Raw genomic sequence first — 21,685 nt, forward strand, 5'->3', positions numbered from 1 at the left:
TCTGCCTTTCTCTAGATGCATCTTCTTTCATCTGTCTTACACGCTTACCTATGCTAAATTTATGACCAATTCCTGTATAAATTGGTAGGAGCTTATACATACTAACAAGAATTAAGAACCAGGGTTTTTTTATATGACTTCTCAGAAACAAATTATAAAATTCTGGGGTTTGGTTCTTATTTTGGTTTTGGGCCTTGTATAATTGTAGTTTCTAGTACAATCATGTCTTTATTTTCTCCATACCTGATCAACTTGACTATTTGAAAAAAGCAATTGAATTTAAATGTGAAAGATATTTGTATTGCTAAAGTAATTCTATTCCATGTAAGAAAACATTCAGGCACTTAAGCCCTTAGCATCTGTAGCTATCATTGCAGCTTGTGACTTCAGATCCCATGGCTATGAAAGATTTGGGCTGGACACATTGTGCATTTGGTCAACAGTTTCAAGGCAGATCCTTCAAAATTCTACTTGTGATTAAGATCTAATTCAAGGCTAACAAACTGTGCACCGCCCACCTTTAAAAAGCTAGAAGAGTTTTAACTGCAACTATGAAATTAAGGTAAGTACCCTAAAAATTACAGTGCACGGGTTAATTGAAATCCAAAGTACCTGTGTGCTCTGAGCAGTCAGAAAACAATGACCCAGCTACATGACGGGATTGTGGGGCTGCTCTACACAAGAGATACAGAGATCTTTCTCTCAGCACTCCACTGCAGAAGACAAGATCACTCTTAAGCTGGAGTCCATCTTGCCTTCTGGTTTAAAATACTCTGTATGAGATTTGAAGATTTGAAGGCAGTCATTAAGGGCTGGTTGGAGGTGGATCCCTGTGTATCAGCAGATTGCTGGGGAGTTAATGACAGGCAGGACAGGAGTAGACAAGGGAAGGACTTCGAAGGGAGGTCTGGTGCCCTATATAGAACTCAGTAAGAAAGAGGGATCCTGTAGAATAACAAAAAATTATTACATGATACAATTAACAGCCTTGTAAATTCCTTGCAGCAGAACTGTGTTTCTGAGAGAAGCAGAACCAGATGTTGTGTATTACAAGGCAGACAAATACTGCGACAACTGACAAAAGAGATTAGGCAATCTGAAATATTTTCAGTGTTTAAATCCCCAAGAAAGAACATATCCTACAGATATTATTACAGGATTTGAAATGACTAACACTTAAATATAGCCTTGATATGATGCTGAATTTGGAAAATATTTTCCTGTTTATGAGCTCGAGTGACAGAACAATGGTATCATTCACAGAAAATCATGAAAGGACATAAGAGGAATTTTAGAAATGGTAATGACATTATGGAATGAATTGTATTATTCAAGATAGCAATGTGCTTTTTAAAATTACAAATTAAGAGTTTCCAATAATTTACTTGAAAACCAGTAATAATACTAATAAAATACTTCCCAGTGCAATTTAACGCAACTATTTCTTTATAGTTGACAATAATATTCAGATAACATAGAAAGAACCGTGTCTTGCCAATCCCATCCAAGGAGCCTTTCCTCTGTGCCTTTTGCAACCAGACTTGTCTATCTTGCACTGGCCTTTTTGGCCACCAGTGTGCTTGTAGCAAATGTGGGCAGAGCCCTTCCCAAATGTTCGTTCACCAAGCCTGGCCATGAGGACATATTTAGATATTGAAAGCAATGAAAAATTTAATTTCTATTTTTGTAATTGATGCAATCAGTTTTAGCTAGTGACTATATGTAAGAATAATTAATCTTAAGGAAGATGGCAATGTAGAAAAAAACAGTCTTGAACAGATTATTGTGCAATCTGCATCCCAAACACATAAAAAGGTGAAAGTGCGAGTGTTGATTCAGGAAAACAATGCACAAATAATTCAGCCTTTTTAAAATAAACTTAGGTTTGTGCACAAAAATATAATAATAATTCTTAATATTATTATTAATAATACTCTTTTTTAGCTTTTCATTGAGTTCAACATGGTCTATAAAAACCAAGGTTTTTTACTTCCCTCAAATTAAATTACAATTCATTACCTACTAATGCAATACTTTCATCTGCTAATGTCACTAGTGAGTGAGCAACTGAAAAAATAGAAAGACCTTCCAGTAAAATATTCTTAAAATAATATCTGTCTAGAAAGATCCACTCCAATTTAAAAAAAAAAATCCTAGTGTGTGTTACTTTCAAGTAATGATTTATTGAGGAGGATGCCTCTGTAGCTTCTAAGTTAAGACTGACATTTGAACAAGACACACCCAGGCAGAAGTATATCAAACTAAAGGAAGCCTAGTTTTCAATGAAGACAGGAAAGGCACTTCTACCATCACATAAAATCCGGGAGACAGGTTTCCTCTACTCCATTAATTCCAATAAAAGAAATGCACATTCTCAAAAACTTCTAAATCAATGTTCTTCAACTAAAATCATTAGTTCTCCTCCTCCTTTTCTGATAGTTTCGAGTGCTTTCCATTATGGATATTAAGAGATAAAAGTACTGAATTGTCATATCAAGGAACACAACCAGCTCTCCCCCTTCATCTCACTTCTCCACAGATAACTTCCTCCACAATTAATCTTTTGGAGAATCTGTCATATTATTTACATTTCTCAGTGCAAGGGAGACACTGCCCAACTTCTTTAAGATTCCTTGGGATCTCTTGGTCCTTGACAACCACCTACTCCTCCTTTCCCATCCAAGGAGCTGCACACAGTACATTCTGAGCAGCAATAGAGAGTATTCTTTTCCCCAGTAATCTCCTTGCCTACATCCTAATAAAGGTACTATCATCTCCTTCACCCCCTCACTTCTTTCTTCCCACTAGAAATAGAACAATGCTTAGATGATCATGGTCCTTTATCTAAAACTCTTCAGAGAAATTCAGTTATAAAGTCCAGAACAGATTTTTTTTGCCCATAAGATATTCTTCAATCTTAGAGAAAACACATTATTTTGAAACAAGATTCTGAAAAGGCAGCTTCAGTGTTAGAAAAACAGTTATGCATCAATAACATTACCCTTCTTTGCCCGTAGCAGTAACAGCCACAGCACTGCTTTTAGTAGTTCCAACGCTATACAAAAGCAGAACTGAACCCAGCAAACTGGGCAATGTTCACTGGTTGAAGCAGCAAGAAATATGTGTTTTACTCTTCTGCTTCAGAGTACCAGAACAAATGATTGTTGGCTGTAATGCAAGCCTCAGCCTAATGTTCATACTCACATCTGCTATTCTTCAGCTGTCAGACTGAAGAGGAACACCAATAAGCTACACAACTCTGCTAAAGCTGATTGAAACGCAAATGAGAATCAGCCAACATGCAGAGGAATAACAGGCTTTGGAAAAAAACCCCACTTATCTCCCAGGGAAAAAACCTGGTGCTCCAGGTTGTTTCAGGTGATTTGTGAAAAGCATTTGAACGGAGTATCAGCAAATACCAGCTCATGAAAGAAGATTTAAGTCAAAAGGTTTGTGCTAACATTGTAGTATTGCTTTCTGACTTCTAAATAAAACTGAAGTAGAACACCTCCACTTGAAATATTTAATTAGGCAGGGAATCTAAATCTCATATCCAATTTTCTTTCACCAAAATCTCTTTATCCTCAACGTTACAGTAACTTCATTTATTCTTAATATTAACAGGTGCTGTTTAAATTCAGTGCCAGAGACAGGATAGGACATAAGCATAATATTACATTTGGAAACATGAGTGAAATTTGGCAGAAGCTGCCATGTTGAGGTATCTCAGACACTGCACATGTGCTCCTTGCTGTGAACTGTGCCAGCTATGGAAACTAAACCACTTTAAGGTAGATGTCTTGCAGATCAGATGTACAGACTGCCCTTTCTTCATATTTCAGACAATACAGGACACAAAAAACAATCCCACAATGGCCTTCTGTGCACACATCTTTCCTTCTGCTTTACAGCCAAACACAGAAGTGTGCAATCATACCAGTTTTCAACCTGTTTTTCATTATTTCTACTTTATAGCACCCAGGAATTGTATATTTAAAGAAGTCACTCATGCATGAAGGCAACCATCCTCTCACACTGAGAAACCCAGATCTAGCAGGTTCAAGCTAAAAAGCAACAGTTAGTATGATTATTTTCATGTTTTCGTTGAGGAAAGTTTCTCCCAATTTTTCTCACTTTCAAGCTAAATAACTCATTAAGAGCCAAAGTTGGTTTAATTTCATTATATTACAATTTTGCCCCAGTAGAAGCCCAATTTTTGAGGGTTATTTGTATCGGGATTCAAAATCACAATGTCTGTCTTTGAAAAAAAAACAAAAAAACATGAGTTTAAAAAGGAAAAAAAAAAGGAAACAAATTTCATGCCCAGAAGTGATATGATAAATGACTGCCATTACTGTTCCATTTTCTTATTACAGTATCTCAAGTTGTTAAAAAATTTTCTGGTCAAACATTAAGTAGAAAACAGTACTCAATTGCTAGCAACATTAAACTGGAATAAAAACAGGTCATTTATATGTTGATTCTACCACTACTCTCCAGTAGCAAAACTTGCTTTTCTGGAAAACATGGAAATGAATCCCTGTTTCCAGAGAATATCTGACGCATCAGCCTGAGGGATACTTTGCACAGGACTGCCCCTTCCTTCCTGATGGAGCTGCCCATGGCACCGGGGGACATGGTTTAGTGGGGAACATGGTGGTGTTGAGTTAATGGTCAGACTCGATGATCACAGAGATCTTCTCTAACCTTAGTGATTCAGTGATTCTATAATTCAGTCAGAAATGCACGTTGATGGATTTGAGACAGTGGGCAATAAGTGTCAGCCTGCGATCTGGTGGTTAGATCACTCACCTAAACACAAACAAATGCCTTATGGCCCTCTCCTAAGAAGAGAAAAATGTGGGCTTGAGATCCCTCAGGTTGAGAAGGACACAGAAACAAGCCCTCCTACTTCCTGGACTAACAAGCTAATTAACTGCTAGTCTACTACACATAAGATAAGTACCAAAAGCATCTTCCTACGAGAAAACTGCAGACATGAGTATAGAATTCATTTTCTGATTAATATAAGGGTTACTACCATCTAAGGTATACCCTGGTTTCCTACCAACCAGCTTCACTGTACCAGCACTCCACATTATGGATTTCAAATTCCAATCAGGAAATCAGAATCTCACCATCACACGGTCCTTAGATCCCTGCCTCCATACTTTCTTAGCCAGGAGCCTAATCTTTATGAACATTAGAAGGCTTATGTTCTTTCTTAAACCTGGGACATAAAACCTTCCACTGCATTTTAAACAATGTTTGGTTTATTTTTTCCAACACAACAGCCTTTGGGATTTTAAATGGGAAGAAAGTAGGTCAAGTCTTCCTACTGAAGTCTTTTCAAATTATTTTTCTTAAAAGTTTCTTAAAATTTTTCTAAAATTCTGCAAAATGTATCCACCTTTTACATCTTCCTTTAATATCTTAAGAATATAAGTTTTTGAAGAGCACATTGATTTATTGAGTCTTACAAGTAGCAAGTGTCTATAAATATTAGTCAGAAAAATATTTAAACATAATTCCAGTTTTGATTCCTTTGTAACGGGTCTGACTTATCTTTGATCACACATCTTAGCAGTAACTCATTGAAATGCACAAAGAGTTTGTCTGTGCATAGATCAGCCACAGAATACTCATCTGAACATTTAGCAGCCTAAGGAAAAAAACAAAAAAAACAAAGTAGAACCCAGGCACTTGAAGCAATCAAACATCTGCCTGCCTTTCAACACCTCTTTCATAGGATTGCCTGCATTCCTAAATTAGAGAATATACCACGAGTCCCTGCTGTTTGAACAATCTTGCTACTCGAAGACAATTTCAGAGTTTAAAATACAAAATTTTCTATCTTTGTGTTTCTGTTGTGCACTGCAATAACAAGGAAGGTACTATTCACTTTTTTTTATCAGCAATGTACAAAGAATAAGACACACCCTTCTCTGCAAACTGGAAAAACCTGCTATGTGAAAACTGAAAAGTCTCCAACTACCTATACCTTCATTTTGCTCTGCTTTCAACAGAAGCTGAGGGAGGCTGCAAGGACTTGGCCTTAGCCTAGCAAAAATAAAGCTGAGCAGAAAAGCAAGGGCTATGTATAAACACACTGAGATAATTATAAAACAATAAGAAAAATCTATTTAAAATAAAAGGACATTCTTGGCTCAAGAACAAGTTATTACCAACTGATGATGAATAAATTTAGGTTGAACACTGTAAGCAGCTTCCTCACCTTTAGGGCAATTTAGCATTTGAACAGGCTTCTAATTAAAATAGTGAGGAGAAAAGGCTCATCTGCTTTTAAGACAGCACTCCATATGTCTGTGTCTGTATGACATAAAGCCTACAAGAGCATGAAAATAAACTTGATGAATAGGCAGGTCCTTTCCTGTCCCACGTTCCTAAGAGAACAATAACTGTCAAGCAAATAACATCATTCTGATACAACTCTAAGATATAACCATCTGTCAAGCAATACCCAAGAATAATTACACCACAGATAGCAAAACCAGATATTAATACCACAGCAGGACAAACTTTGCCAAGAGCAAACTTCACAGAGTATCTTTTCATAGGATGTCTTAGACCCATAACCTCACTTCTCAGAATTCCATGCTCCCTCTGCAGAAAGCACACCTCTCATGCACAACTCGCTCCCAAATCTGAAAGAGAGCAGCTTATTTGGTCTCCATGCAACCAGGCAGTCCTATCCTCTGCACCCCTAGCATTCTGCACCCCCTCAGCAGATCATCTTACCCAAAACAATATCACATCTAGTGTGCTCAACGGGCTCTTTATTTGCTACAATCCTTACTATGTTCATCTCAGGCAGGAGGATTCAATACCGGCTGTCAACTGCTTTGCTATTGAAAGGTTCAAATGGCCACTTCTGCCCTCAGATCATTAACCACAAAAACTGCAGCAGCCATGAAGGCCTAAGACAATTGGTTAGACACAAATGGTCCCAGGAATAATACATTCTATTAGACTAACTTTCATAGTTCAAAGTGCAGACAGTCTTTCAGGCATACCTGACTTTCAACTTGCTTGATATGTAAAGATACACAGAACAAAGTATAGAAGTTGGTCTAAATAAAGACTATTACCTGCCCCTACAAGTCTTTCAGGCTAGGAGGCTGTTTTACACAAACAGGTACAGGCCTGGCTATGGGGGATTTTTACACCTTTATATTATTGCTACATATCTGAAATTGAGGACAAACTGCAAAATGTCTTTGGCCTATAGGCTCCACCTGCTTCTCACACATCCTATTATTCTCTTCTAAAGGCTCATATTGAAATGCAACAACTGAGTGAATCGTAAAAGAGAGGAAAGTAGGAGCTCATCAGGAGCTGTACATCAAAGGCAAAGCAAACAGGACCAGTCACACAAAAGCTCAGGACACTCAAGGAAATTGCCTGGCAGCACAAAAGAGCAAACTACAGGAAGTATTTTTTTTTTCATTCAATACCTGATTAGGCCGTAATAGCCAAAATCCAATTATTAAAATAGTATGCAAAACACACTCTGAGAACAGGTTCTTTGGCTGCTATAAAACTAATGGTCCAGACACAGCCTGTCAGTCACAAAAGTTTTGATATCAATTCTTGTTAACAGCTAAACTGCTACACCAAAACAAAGGCTGCTTTACAGATACTTGTTATTCTCTTTTCCTATATATCCTCTCTAGGTCACTTCTGAAGAAAGTATAACAGCTCTTACATTCCCATCAGCAGATCTAAAGCATATAATTTATCCTTAATCAACACACAGTTTCATTTTAAATTTAGATTTCAAAAGTATTTCCATTTTTGGTTGATTTCTCCTATCATTATCCCTTGCAAAACTATTGTGGTTAAGCCCATGGAAAAGTTTTTCAGAGCAGGAATAAAACTTGTGTTTGAGCCATACAGTTTATGTAAATTAATCTCAATCTGTATTTTCTTAGCAAAGCACAGAGCATGGTAGCTGCAAGACAAGCATCACAATCCATTTTCAGCTTGTTTATATCACACCCCAGCATTTTCCTACCATTTTAGTTCATCTGCTTACACTGGAATACCAGTCCTTTTTTAAACTTGTCATCAAAAAAGCATACACTTTTATTCTCTCTGAGAGCCTGCAGATCTGATTTATAGTATACTTCAGACATATGACTGCATAATTCAGACAAGTTTAAAAAAGGTATGCTGAAAGAAGATACCACCAAAGACTTCCCGTGAGTCCTGCTGAGAATAAGCGGACACGTTTTACTTGACCTACCCTACTAATCTCAGCAAGCTGGTCCTTAGCCAAGCTCAAATGACCACTTTCAAATCCTTGCTGCAACTCCACCTCAAGTCTTTGATCATTTTTCATCTGGGAGTAACACATGGATTTCTGCTTCTTGGCCTATGTACAGCTTCCTCGTAATCCACGAGCTGATCTCGCTAGTATCACAAAGTGGGAATACTCATCTCAACTTTAGCTGCATTTCTCTCCATCACATACAGAAAGGGATATATAGGATACTAATAAGATAAATTTCAGTTATCTTAACTGCTTATAGACCATTTTGATCATTTTGCCATAGAATTAGACAGCAAAATACAAAACTACAACCATATAATGACAATAATAATAATGACAGTTAAATTTTGATACTCAGCAGTCTGACACAAAAGTAGATAAATTGTAGGGTGAAATCTACTTGATCTAGTTTTCATTCCTCTAAATATTACAAAATCATAAACAATTGTAAACAAAGCAAAAAATTGCTTGAAATGTAATTCGCTTTTGCACAAACTTACCTTAAACTGGAATAAAGTTAGCAAGAATATTCTGTATCACAAAAGGTCTTTACCTTAGCTAAGTATTAAAATAGACAAATTGAACTCTTCAGAAAAACTGTAAGCACTGCAAAGCATACAAAAGGAAAAGGCGTCTACACAAAACTAACCTAAAGCACTCACAAAACACGCAGCTGTTAAGAGTTCCATGCATCTCAAAATGCACTCACTTTGTGTCTTATGCTTCTTCCAAGATGCACTAACAGACAATTTACAGAATTGCCTGTTAGATATTCTGATTACTCTCCTACACTCACCTCTGGCTGTTTTCCAGCCTGAATGATTTTGCTATGTCACTGCAATGACAGCAAAAGAATCCTGTGTCCCAAGTAGCACAACCATTTTTAAGTGCATTATTTTCAAACAATACTTTCTGAAATACTGTCTGGAAATATGAATCGGGGAATTCCTGTGTACAAAATCTGGATCTCAGGTGTAGTTGTTTATGCTAAGTCTCAGGCTGATAAAGTCACACAAACTTGCAGTTTTTATGAGCAAAGGTTTTTTTCTTTCTTCATTTATATTTAATTCCAAATTTATAGAAGTACATAGGACATTCTAGGAGCTGGTACAATCCCATACCAAGTCACAAGCCAAAGACTGCCATGAAAAAAAGTCAGACCAAGAACCCTCTGCTGAGACACTAGCAACAGAGAAAGACATCTGCCTCAGCGTGACTGCCAGAACACGGCCTGGCTGAGCCCCATGGAAGAAAGGTCTCAGCATCACGTAAGGAACTATTACAAGAAGTCCAAGCCAGCCCGACAATACTGTTTGTTCTCTCTTCTGTCTTGTCTAACAAAGAAAAGGAAACAGAACAAACACTGTGCCCCGTGACAGCACAACTGACTGGGAATCACTGACACAGACGGAGGTACCTTTACATCAGTACATGACAGGGCTGAAGCCAGTTTCTTACTTGGTGACCCAAATAGCTCATACCTTGACTCCTTAGGAAGAGGCTTTTATTTAAAGTTTTTATCACCCCTGTTTTGTTACAAGATTCCTGTAGGATCCAGTGGATTAGATGAGCTTTTTCTGTAGTTTTACTATTTCCAGGGGTACAATACTACTACTCTGTTCCCTTCCAATAGAAGTTCAGGAAGAATTTTTCCTGAAATGTGCTGATTCTACTAAAAGAATGGCAAGCATCTGACACCTTCCTTTCTTCACTTTATCATTCTTTTTGCTTTTTTTTCCTCGGCCTGAGAAAGGTTTTGCTGCCAAGGGAGGTGGGAAGACTCATCAGTGAGAGAGGTTTGCTGCAACAATTATCTGAAACTCAAGGTCAAATGTTTCTCTTGGTAACAGCTGCAGATGCACACACCTACCCACACACATTTAGTCTCCTTGCAGTGAGGGCTGCCCTGTACTTGAGTACATATGCCATGAAAGAATTTTTATGTATAGTACATGTGCATACGAGGACGAGTTCATGCATAAAAACATCCAACCCCAGAAAAAAATGATCTAACTACAAAGAAGAGAAAATTTGTAGCTTCCCACGTGTTTGTAACTTCTAGTTTCTAGATTTGTGAGTGGATCTGCACCACGTAAACACTAGATTTTGGATTACCTTCCCCATTGTAACATAGTAAAAAACACCACCACAGTCAGCACAAGGGAACTAGACATGAGGCTTCAGTCAGGCTGTGGCATGTTCTTACTTCTCCACTGTGTGTGCCTGTCACACACATCCATATCAAATCTCATATCTCTAGTCAAGCACTCAAGTGGGGAGATAACATCTTGGCATACCACTCAAGAATGAGTTTTTGAGAAGAAAAGGTCGTATTATTACTTACTAATTCAGAACAACATATCATTTAATGTCTCTAGAAAGTATTCCAAGAACTATGGAGAAATCTTTCTTTCTAAAGGCAGCAAAATATATACAGAGGAAGATACACATTCTCCTGAGTAATTTCCATTATTCAGGAGATTATATAAGGAACAACAGTAGAGAAACATTAACATTTGTTAAGGCAGAATCAAAACCAAACCCTGCTTGAGAGAGGAAGAAGGTAACAGTATGCCTTTCATTCATGTATGATGGCCAGCACATAGGTCATAAGGCCCATACTAATTAGAGGGCACAAAGCTCTTTGCTCACTGTCCTCTCAAGTGCACATCTAAATATAAGGGAAATCAGCATCTGAATCTGGACAGCCAGCGAGTGAGAAGCAGCCCTGCAAAGACAGGGATGAAGACTTTTGGCCTCTGTAGTGAGGACACTGTCAGTGTAGCCTGGAGCCAGGAGCGACACGCGCTGGAATCCTGCAGACACCACAGCAGCTCCGACCATTCCTCTGAAGGCATGGGAAGAAGGACACGCTCTTATTTTTATTCCACTGATGAGAGACCTTATGAGCTGCAAACTAGCAGCTAAACAAATGTCTAACATCTAATGTATCACACATAAGATGAGATTTGCTTTCGGACAACTGAACTAAACTTATTATTTAGAACTTCACAATATGGGCGAATGTAAGAAATCTCAATTAAAACATGTAGCTGCTCTGACATACTAGAAACTGTTTATGTAAATTAAACAGCCACAGAAGGTCCAGTTACTTAACACTTCCCTGTTACTGTTAGTCTTAGACCATACTAATGTGCAGGCATGTTTTCTTTTCAGGACTCTGGAGATACTCCATTCATATTATCTAGATGGTGTTTTTTCACCATCAGAATCACAGAATGGTTTGGGAAGGGACTTTAAGGATCACCTATTTCCAACCCCACTGCCATGGACACAGACACCTCCCACTAGACCAGGTTGTCTAAAGCCTCATCCATCCTGGCCTTGAGCACTGCCAGGGATGGGGCATCCACAACTTCTGTTTTTTCCATCATCCCAACTGACCAGCCTGTGAAAATGTACCATGCATCTGCTGGCACTATGTGTCATTCTAGAGACTTTTACCTGTGATGACAGCAGGTTTGTTTTAATAAGCTGCAGTGTCTTGATAAGTAATGCATGTGTCTATTGAACTGATACATGCATTTTAAATATTAATGCTATATCAGAGCTAGATGAAAGCTTTAGAGAAGACAGAATAAGTGATTTAATAAGGTGGGACATTTAATTCCCTGATGTAAGTTAGCAGCACTTTAAATGGTGCACTCGGTCCTTGAATAAAGAAACCAGAATACCCCATTTTCTTTCAAATTTCCTATCGCCCAGAGCAAGTCAAAACCACTCATTAAATAGTGTGATGAAGGTGAAAGTCTGGAGAGTAAAATGGAAATTCAACATTAATGAAGAGGCATTTACTCAACAGCCATCATGGATTACATATGTCCACCTACACAACAAAGCTACAGAATTAAACGTTGTGTTACAACTGCTGTCTGCCTCCATTCATAGAGCAGTTAAAGAGAGTATTTTCCTAAATCTATCTTCCGTAGGGGATGTTTTAATTCTGAACCATAAGAAAAATCTAACACCACCTTTGGTTTGTTGAGCCAGAAGTAAACCACTGGTACAGAGTTACTGGGTTGAGATTACCCATCTTCCTATTACAGATGTTGGTTATTATGTTTCTGTGTACTTTTTTCAGTCAGTTGTGGTGATGATAAACCAACCAGTAATGATTTGGACCACACACACCTGACACAACTCCAAATATGAAAAGAAAAATAGCATTTGGTAAATTTTCTTAAGTTTCCTTGGTATTCTATGACTCATTAAAGGTAATTAGCAGATCAGTCGGGCTCTACTGTGAGAAGAGGTTATTGAGTTTGCAAACCCTTCCTTACAGGTATCAGCTAAGACTCTTGCGCTGTGTGCAACATGTGGGTCTGTTTATTTCCAAAATTCAAATATTTGTTATATTAATGTTGGCAAATTACGTTTTATATCACGTATTGGGAAAGAAAAGTGGTACCTAAAATATTTAAATCCTTCCTCCACAGCCATGTCAGCTAAAGATTCTTCTTTTTAGACAAATTTCTGTGTTGGTTTCTAACACCCTTCTATTCCCATTCCAAGATTTCTTCCTTTTGAAATGAAGGTACTTAACAGTCTTCACGTAACAATGTGAACAAGTTCAATAAAAAGTCCTAATGAGAAGGAATCTTAATTATCTTTATTGCATATATCATGAAATGCATAATATGTCAGTATGTCAATAAATGCATATGTCATGAAATCAGGCAGTAAAGTAATATTCAATACAGTACATAGTGTTAGAAAACAGTTTCTGCAGCTCCTGGGAAACAAAAGCGTTTACAGCCGACAAAATAAAGTTTTCAGCTTTTTCCCAGTTGTCAGTCTGGTCCTTTGATGCCTGTTTCCTCCAGTAGCTGCCTTGTGAATCTTTCCCTTTGCAGCACTCGCAGCAGAACTTTGCACATTTAACTGCCCAGGAAGACATTTTCCTCCACTGTAGCAGTCCAGAAATCTGCTATTTCCAGTGACAATTTCTCCTCCAATCTGGGTGCCAGCATGCCCACCATCCACTAGAAGCAGTATCTTCCAGCAGAAATGAACAGAGGGAAAATACAACAGCATTCAACTGTCTGCATTTGCTAGCTGTAGCCATGGTTCTAAACAAAGGAAAACATCTGTCTTTTCTACACTTGATCCAAAAATGTGTTTGCTGGATGACTGACTCCTATCTTGCCTCAGTACTCAGCTGCTGCACATGATTTTTGCTCTCCATTTTAACTATCAAGATTTCTTGAAGCTGGACAGTCCTCCCTGGGAAGCACCCAGGGTGTCCTGGCAGACCTGTTCCAGGTCCCACGACCCAGACACTTGACTCTCCCGGCAGCCAGACGAGGGACCAAAGGCACCCTTCAGCACTTGGCTCAAAGCATGCCATTCACAGTTTTATCCTCTGAGGTTTATTTGCCATTTCTATACCCTTGCTCAGACTGGTCAAGGCAGCTGGAAGGTGCTCCAAGTCACTGTCTGTATCATATTTCAAACACTTGACAAGCTTTCAAAGCAGCTCAACCAGGGTGCTGTCAGACTTACTGCACTATAGTACTTGTAGTGTGTCCTCTTAATACCAAGACAAAGTTTCTAGCACATATAATTTTGATATTATTAAAGTCACAGATCTGCATCTTTGGAGAAGTAACCAATCTTAGAATAAGAAGCCTCCAACAGCTCTGTGGTACAGACTGGATGTTCCTTTCCCCACAGGAAGTTAAAGGCTACAACTTCAGTAGGCGGGACTGAAGTTACAGGTCAGCTGTACCTGTACTGGAGGTAACACAGACTTAATCAGTTAACCTCGGAGATTAGGCAGCAAAAGGCTCCTTTCAGGGTCCCTCGGATCCCCAGATGGCAAGAGAGCAGCAGTAAAGCGAGGATAGGGTGTGCCCCAGGCAAGGCAGCTAACAAAGGGCTGCTGTTTGTCCTGGTGGGAGCAGCAGTAACTGCCTTGGTAGCCGGGAAAGCATTAGGGGAGGAGCAAGGATTTTTAGATATGACTTAGAACAGAGATTTCATAGTCTCGTTAGGCTTTAGCCTTCATTCACCTTAAAAGGAGAGCAAGCTGCTCATTCAGAAGTTGATTTTGATCACCTCCAGCCTCGCTAGTTTCAAGATGAAGCAGCTTCAGCGTTCCCCCCTCCACACATTTCACTCACAATGCAATCCTAACACAAAAGTTAACTGTGTTCACAGCTTCCCAAATGACCCAGATTACAATGAGATAATTAACTGCTCATGAACAGCTATTCACTGAAAACCTCTATCTCAGTATCTGTTAAGCCACTGAAAGCCTTCATTACTGTATCTGTCAAACCTCTAAGAAGAAATTCAAGATTATTTCCTTAGATCACTTCTGGTTTTACAGCTCTTCTGAATTGAGACAAAAAAGTAAAGCTTTCCATCAGCTGAACTTGCAAGGTGTTTTCTAAAAACACAAAAAAACCCTCTCCTCTCCATCTGCCAGTTGCAGCTTCTGATTCGGCCACATGTAATGTGTGAAATAAATATACTTCACTCTCCTATGTGTAATTAGTAATGTCAAGTCTGTTTCTTTAAATAGCATTCATGGCATATTGTCTGTGAAACAGCAGCTCTGCACTTCATATCAGAAACTACATTGTTCCTCTTGGAACAGCTTCATTTGCTAAAGCCAAGCTCAATCCATCAAACAATACATTATGAATGCAATAAAGGTTTTCTGTGCTCTTTATATAAATGGATGTGTACTTTTCCAAGTTCTGAGCCACAATTAGTAGCTCTGAAGCAGTTTTACTCTACACCTAAACCTGTTACACAACTTATAATGCAATGTGTTTTATAGTAGGTTGTCAATGACCATTGGCTGTATTTGCAATACTTTCCTACTTTTTCAAAACTTCTACTATCACACATGATGAAATAACAAGAAAATTTAGTCATTCTTGACTCAAAAAAGAGGCTCTCTTTACAAGACAATAAAGAAACACACAATTAGACAACACACAATACTTAGACCAAATAATGGTACAACACTGTTTCACAGCTTTATTTATTGATACTAAGCATGATATTAAAATTATTCTTGGTCTTTAATACTAATCCACACACTGTTCAGAACTGTAGAAGACAAGCAACAGCCTAGTCCAGTATCAGAAAACAATGAGCAAGAGTCATCATAAGGTAGCCAGTCCATCTTACCTGGATGGACTGTCTTCACTTCAAACAGGGCCTTAAGATACGCATTTTCCAGATTACGAAGCTGAGAATCTATGGAGCCTGAAAGAAAAAAGAAAGGCTAATATTAATATGGCATTAGTTCTAGTCAGTGTTGGAAATACTACATATTTTCATTTTTTTAATTCAAAATGTTAGGAGAATAAGTTTAAAATAGCTAACTTTCCAACAACTCCCTCTCTACGAAGCTCTACAGAAATGAGAAAAGCGAAAGACTTATTTAACCTGTGGGGAAAGAGGATTTCAAGTTTCATATCTCTTCTGCCTCAAGGCCTATCCCAGATAACTTGTTCTTGAAGTAATAATTAAGCAAAATAATGATTTCAAAATGGGTACCAGTAAGCTTTATCTAACATATAAACATTTGTAAGACTTCAGACATATAATCCCATTTTATATGTGAACAATATGCAAGTTCTGGTACAAAATATTAGGTATAAGCCTTCTACCACTGCACTTAATGGGTCCATATTAAAAACACCTTGTGACTTCATGCTTGTGGTAAAGATGTTCATTTCTTTGCTTCTTCATAGCTAATCGCTCTGTTTTGAAAGTCAGCAGTGACATCCACACCATTACTAGCTGTGCACACCAACATGCAGCAAAGGATTAAATATTCTGGAAACCCTCATATATTAGCAGCTCATCTTTTCTCCGGAACTTGTACTTGGGAGGTAAGGTTGGTTCCAGCCATGATTCATAATGTAGATTGATAAACCATTTTCAGGACAAAACCTGGAGTCCCAGAGGCCACTCTGCTTAATGCCATTGCTTAAGAACACATGGAATCTGTCAGCCTACCAAAGTAGGGGTAAAATCCAAGTTGTCTTCTTTGGTAGCCAAGCATAATGAACAGAGATATTCAAGAACATCAAAGTAAAGTTTTGTGCATATTCAGACATGCCTTATTTTTGCTTTCTGTTGGTTTTCCCCTAAATGCAAGACTGCTAGCTAAAAGAGTATGTCAATGTATCTATCATTTATTGCTGTCTTTGGAAACTCGCTTGTCAAGGGATTTTAATGAATACTTCATGGTAACGCTCAAAAACGGTTCAGTAAAATATAAAAATGTGGCATCAATCTGTTCTCAGACCTGCCATACAGCCAACATGACAGGGGATAGAGCTAATGATCTGAGCTGCCAAGGGATGTTAGGGATACTGCAGTGTAAAAGTTATCTGAAGTGTATTAAGTAATGCTTGCTCCATGTCTCTCTATTTCTGTAATCCAGGACAAGGCACTGTATTAGATAAGTGCAATATCACTTGTGATATAAATGCCCACAATCCACTGAAAGCAGGTATAAATAAATTCAGCTATATTACTATACTTCTAAGACTAAAATTAGGAAGGGATAATTTAGTATACTGCATCTTTTCCTTAATAAACAAAACCCAGCAGCAACTAGGATGAAAACTTTTCAGGAGATGAGGTCAGGAAGAGTATATACACCACAGGCTGGAATTAAAGTGCATTAGCACAACTACATGGGAAACTTTCAAGACTCCTACACATAATTCACGTAGTTCTAAATGATGAAATGTGCTTAACTCACTGCAACAGCTTTCCAAAAGACACTCTGGAAGACAACTACCAGACACTTTGCTAGCAGCAAGACTGGATTTTTTTCCTGTTTTTACTTATTATCATACAAGTTCCACAGTAAAGCTTAATGAAGAAGAACCAGTTTAGAGGGAAGATGTGACTGAACAAGTTTTTGTAGGTCCCTTCTGTGCTCCCTTCCATATGCTAAAAATAAATGAAAGGCTCAGGTGCTTGCAACACAAAAAGGGGAGATTCAGTGCAGGAAAGCAGAACTAAGGCTGTAGTTTCAGAGAAGGGCAACATCACAACATCATAACAACAGACGGGAGTTGCAGCAGATTCAACATCATCTTGGTGAGAAGCACAGTGCTCCCACAGGGCACCCGGGAAAGGACTACAAGTTGCCACTTAGAAGACATACTTGTGACCATTTCCTATCAGGAGTTGGGATGTCTAAAAATGTTAACAAAATTACAGGTAAGTTAGCCTGCTTTCCCTGCACCTAGTATTGACTTTTAAATTGTATTCTTAAAAACTTACACCTCTGACACCTGCCCAATTTAAATTCCTAATGGCATGTTACTACATAGAAAACATTTGATTACAAACACAAAAATGCAATACTAACTCAGGTTCAAGGTCCATCTGACACAGTATCCTGTTTCTAATAAGGACTGCTAGTGGATGGCTAAAGAAGAGAACAGGAACAAAGTAAACATAAAACAATCCTTCCCTGATGTACTTTGCCAGTTGACAGCAATTGGCAGCTCTGGGACTTCCTCTGCTCCTTTTAAGTGTACACATGCAAATATAAACACATACACAATAAAGTTCAAAGCTATTTGATGTCTGAAATAATTTAAATCAACTTATCACCATTTAGATTACTCCTTTCCATACTGATGAATAAGCAGGCACAGTTGAAACTGATGATTCTCATTCACTCATTTCCTAGCTCTACAAGATTAAATCCCAAACCCTAAATTAACTATTGCTTTAAGACAGTTTTTAGAAGCTACATGCAATCACACATCCTGAATACAAAAAAACTTACTCAATCCAAACAGTAACATCTAGCAAAATCCCAATGCTAATTCCAAGTGAGATTATAGATTTGATCATCCACATCAATTAAGAGCAAGCAATACTTTCAGTAAGTGAATGACCTAGTTGTAAATTAAGTAAAATATTTCTATAAATATGCCCAAGATGTAAATATCCCTTCATAAAAGAGACCTAAAGGACGATAATACCTCATACCAAAGTTCTAATTACTACATTTGAAAATGAACACCTACAAAACAACATGCCTTGTTAAAATGGGGCTCTTGATCTAAGTAAACTTAAAATAAGAACTCTGAACCTCATACAAAAACCCTAACTGTAAAAAACAAATTGTGAATTCAGCTACTGAAGATTGCCATGAGGTCTAAAAATGCTGATCACCACTGTCCAGACGGTTCAGTCTTCTTCAAAAGGAAGAAATCCAGTGCTGGGTGATATGGTTTAGTGGTTTAAGGGTTACAGTGGTAGTGCTGAGTTGATGGTTGGACTTGATGATCTTAAAGGTCTCTTCCAACCTTGAAGATTCTATGATCACTGAAAGCTACTGTACCTGCAGTTTATCTACAGTTTATTTAGAAGGAAGGAAAGGCAAAGATGTGGTGAGCTGTTTCAGAAATCAAATCAATGAAAAAGCTCCGGAAATGCAGAAAGGCAGCTTGTTATAAATACAGATTGAATAAAACGAAGCTAGGAATTCAGAGGTGAAAGCACACAAGCAGCATGCAAAAGTGCCTGCTGCTCTTCCCAGCTCTTACACCAAATATCATCATCCACGTTTCCCCACACGCAACACGCCAGATTAATAACACTGTTTACTGTTCCACACAGATTAAATGTAGGCATTAACAGGAGCTAGCTCCACAGGTGAATTAAGTTGTTATCAACCAATTCATAAAAACGCCTCCCGGCCTCGATACCCCATAAATCGCAGTTGATAGGTCTCCAGAGCCCGGCTGCGCAGCGCGGTGTCCCTTAATGGCTCAGCCACATCCATTACTCGCCGGAGTGAGCTCTGCGCAACGAATCCCGGCAGCCCGGCAGGTTTTAAAAGCCGGGCACGGCCGAGGCACTCGCCGTGATTAGATCCACCGTGAGCTCCCCCGCCCGCTCACGCCCGGCCGGGATCGCCCGCGGCGGGGCTCCGGGACCCAGCGCTCCCCGCACGGAGCCGCCCCCGCAGGGGAGCCCCGCGGCAGGGTGCCGCCCCCCGCGGCTCCTGGGGGCTCCCGGAGACGGGGGGGCGGGGGCCATCTTGGAACCGGCGCCCCCCGCAGCGCCGGCACCGAGCCCCCTCAGCCCGGCACCTGCCGCATCCCCTCGCCCGCCCCGCCGACCCCTCCCGCGAGGAGTCACCCCGGCACGGCACAGTGCAGCCCCGCGGCGGCTCGGAGCGCCCGCCGCGACCCCGCCAGCCCCTGGACCCCCGCGGGGCTGCGGCTCGTACCTGCAGCCGGGCCTCCCGGGCGGGCGCAGCTCAGCTCAGCTCGTCTACCCGCGACTCCGCTCGCTCCGGCTCCGCATCGCGCCGCCGCTGCCGCCTGGGCCGGGCCGGGCGCGCCGGGAGCCGCCCCCCGGGCGGGGCCACTGGAGCCCAACGGGCCGCGCGCGCACCGCCCCCCCGCGCTCCAGGCCGCGTCCCATTGGCCGGCGGCGGCAGGGGCCGCGCAGGGCGGGGCGGTGATTGGCCCGCGGCGGAGGCGGGGCCCGCCCCGCGGGGCGCGTGACGGCGGTCCGGGTCCGGCGGCTGCGGAGCTCGCTCGGGGCGCGCGGGTCGGGCGTGAGGCGGCGCGGCACGGGCGGGCCGCGGGGGTCTCCTGTGCGAGTGTGTTAGGGTTTGGCAGGAAAGCGAAGGCAAAGCTCGTGGCACAACTAATGTTTGCGCCGTTGAGCTTCCTCCTGCTTGTGTTTACTTATTATGCTAACGTATTTCAGTCTTCGAGTTGGAGCACCCTTGCGTGCACACCCTCTCCTCTCTAGAAATTTGTTAAAAATTATTTGCTGGATGTATGAGCTCGCTTTTTGTTTGGACCTTTGTATTAGTGGGTAGCTCAGCGCACAGGGGAACAGCAGTAACCTGCAGCAGCTGTTTGTCTGAGCCTGGAAATCACTACTGGCAAATCTAATTAATTAATTTCTCAACCCCATGCCTTCCGTACAATGCACGTGCCACCAGTGAACCATGTTATTTCACTGCAATCCAAATGTCTCATGGTAATGGGACAACATTCCTATAATGTTTATTGAAAATTTCTTTAAAAGGTACAATGGGAAAACAGTATTTTGATTTGCTTCTTCTGCTGGAGATTTGATCATCCTGTTTTGTTTCACTCTGAATCCTCAATGTTTATATTACATGTGGTCCTCCCGGGACTGGGTCCCTGTGCTCTGCTGTGCTCCTGGCCCAGGTGTGGGACCTCCTGGTGCTGTTCCAGTGTCTGGATCTATTCTTAATGGGTTTGTTTTTCATATAATAAAACACACCAAGGATACTTCCACTCTTTTTCAAGCAAAGTAATACGCTGATACTATAACTACATATGTTTGCAACAGCAGTGGTGTCTAATATCCACAAACCCCAGCATTTAGTGCACTGGACTGTCAACCTGGGGAAGTGCAACCCTGGTCTACGCCACACTTTACTGATACTAGTTCTTGGCTAATCTCCTCGAAGTGTGTCATTACAGGTGGTTTTGGACAGTTTTAATTCTCCTGCACTTTCGCATTCTCTTCAAATAGCATTTCAAGTGAAGTGCTTAATTGTGCCAAAAATTCATTGAGATATATAATATAAGCAATTCCTTTTAGTTTCTAATAGATGCTGCTAAGCTAGTAGCAGACTATTAGTTCTTACAATTTCCTTTCATTTCTTGGGCATGTCTTTTATTACTAGACATATAACTCTGTAGTGTATAATGTGACTAATCTCATTCAGCTCCCTATGACATTTGTTCCTGTTCAGTTTAAAATTACCTTTTTTTGGCACGCTACAGGATTACATGATTTCATTATGTTGTCAATCATTTTTTTGTTTAGACGAGCAAATAATTAACAATTACTTCTTTCTTATCCATATCTTCAAACACGGGACATGATCTTTCCTCTTGTGATCCATCAGCAGCTGAAGCATTCCTGAAAGGAAACTGGTTGAACATACGTGGTTAGTTCTTGAATACATTATTCTCAAAGCCAGTAGAGTAATTACAGTGCCTAGAAATGCTAGACACCTCAAATGTAGCTCAGTTTCTGGATGAATACTTTTTGTGGGCTTTGAGATCATATTTTAAATATTCATCTCACGTTCCTTTTAAATAAATATTTCACAAGATGAAACAAATGCCAAGCTAGTAATTTCCTTCTTGTTATGCTGAGTACCACCCAAGTACTTTTTCATATCTTAAGACTTGACCTCATTTGGAAAATTAATTAATTAAAAAGCCACAGTTTTGAGTTCTGATAATTTATATGCAAACTTTTAGTTGAGGCCAGGCTGTTTTAGGAGAAATTTAAATTCCCCAGGATGAAAGTGCTGACAGACACTAAGCAACAAAACTCCAAAACAAGGCTTCCAGCCAGAAAGATGAA

General features: G+C 39.9%; 1 protein-coding gene across 6 annotated transcripts in view; it reads right to left on the reverse strand.

The window, feature by feature from the left end:
• MPP7 (membrane palmitoylated protein 7) overlaps positions 1-15,529 on the reverse strand; it is a 142,812-nt gene extending 127,283 nt beyond the window's left edge. For all 6 annotated transcript variants that reach the window (XM_008930068.2, XM_018075641.1, XM_018075640.1 and 3 more), the window contains exon 1: positions 15,458-15,529. The gene's annotated coding sequence lies outside the window, so the exon portion shown is untranslated. The remainder of the gene's footprint in view (positions 1-15,457) is intronic.
• Between the last annotated feature and the right edge of the window lie 6,156 nt (positions 15,530-21,685).

Source organism: Manacus vitellinus, unplaced genomic scaffold (genome assembly GCF_001715985.3).
Source record: "Manacus vitellinus isolate BGI_N305 unplaced genomic scaffold, ASM171598v3 scaffold_3_pilon, whole genome shotgun sequence".
Taxonomy (NCBI): Eukaryota; Metazoa; Chordata; class Aves; order Passeriformes; family Pipridae; genus Manacus; species Manacus vitellinus.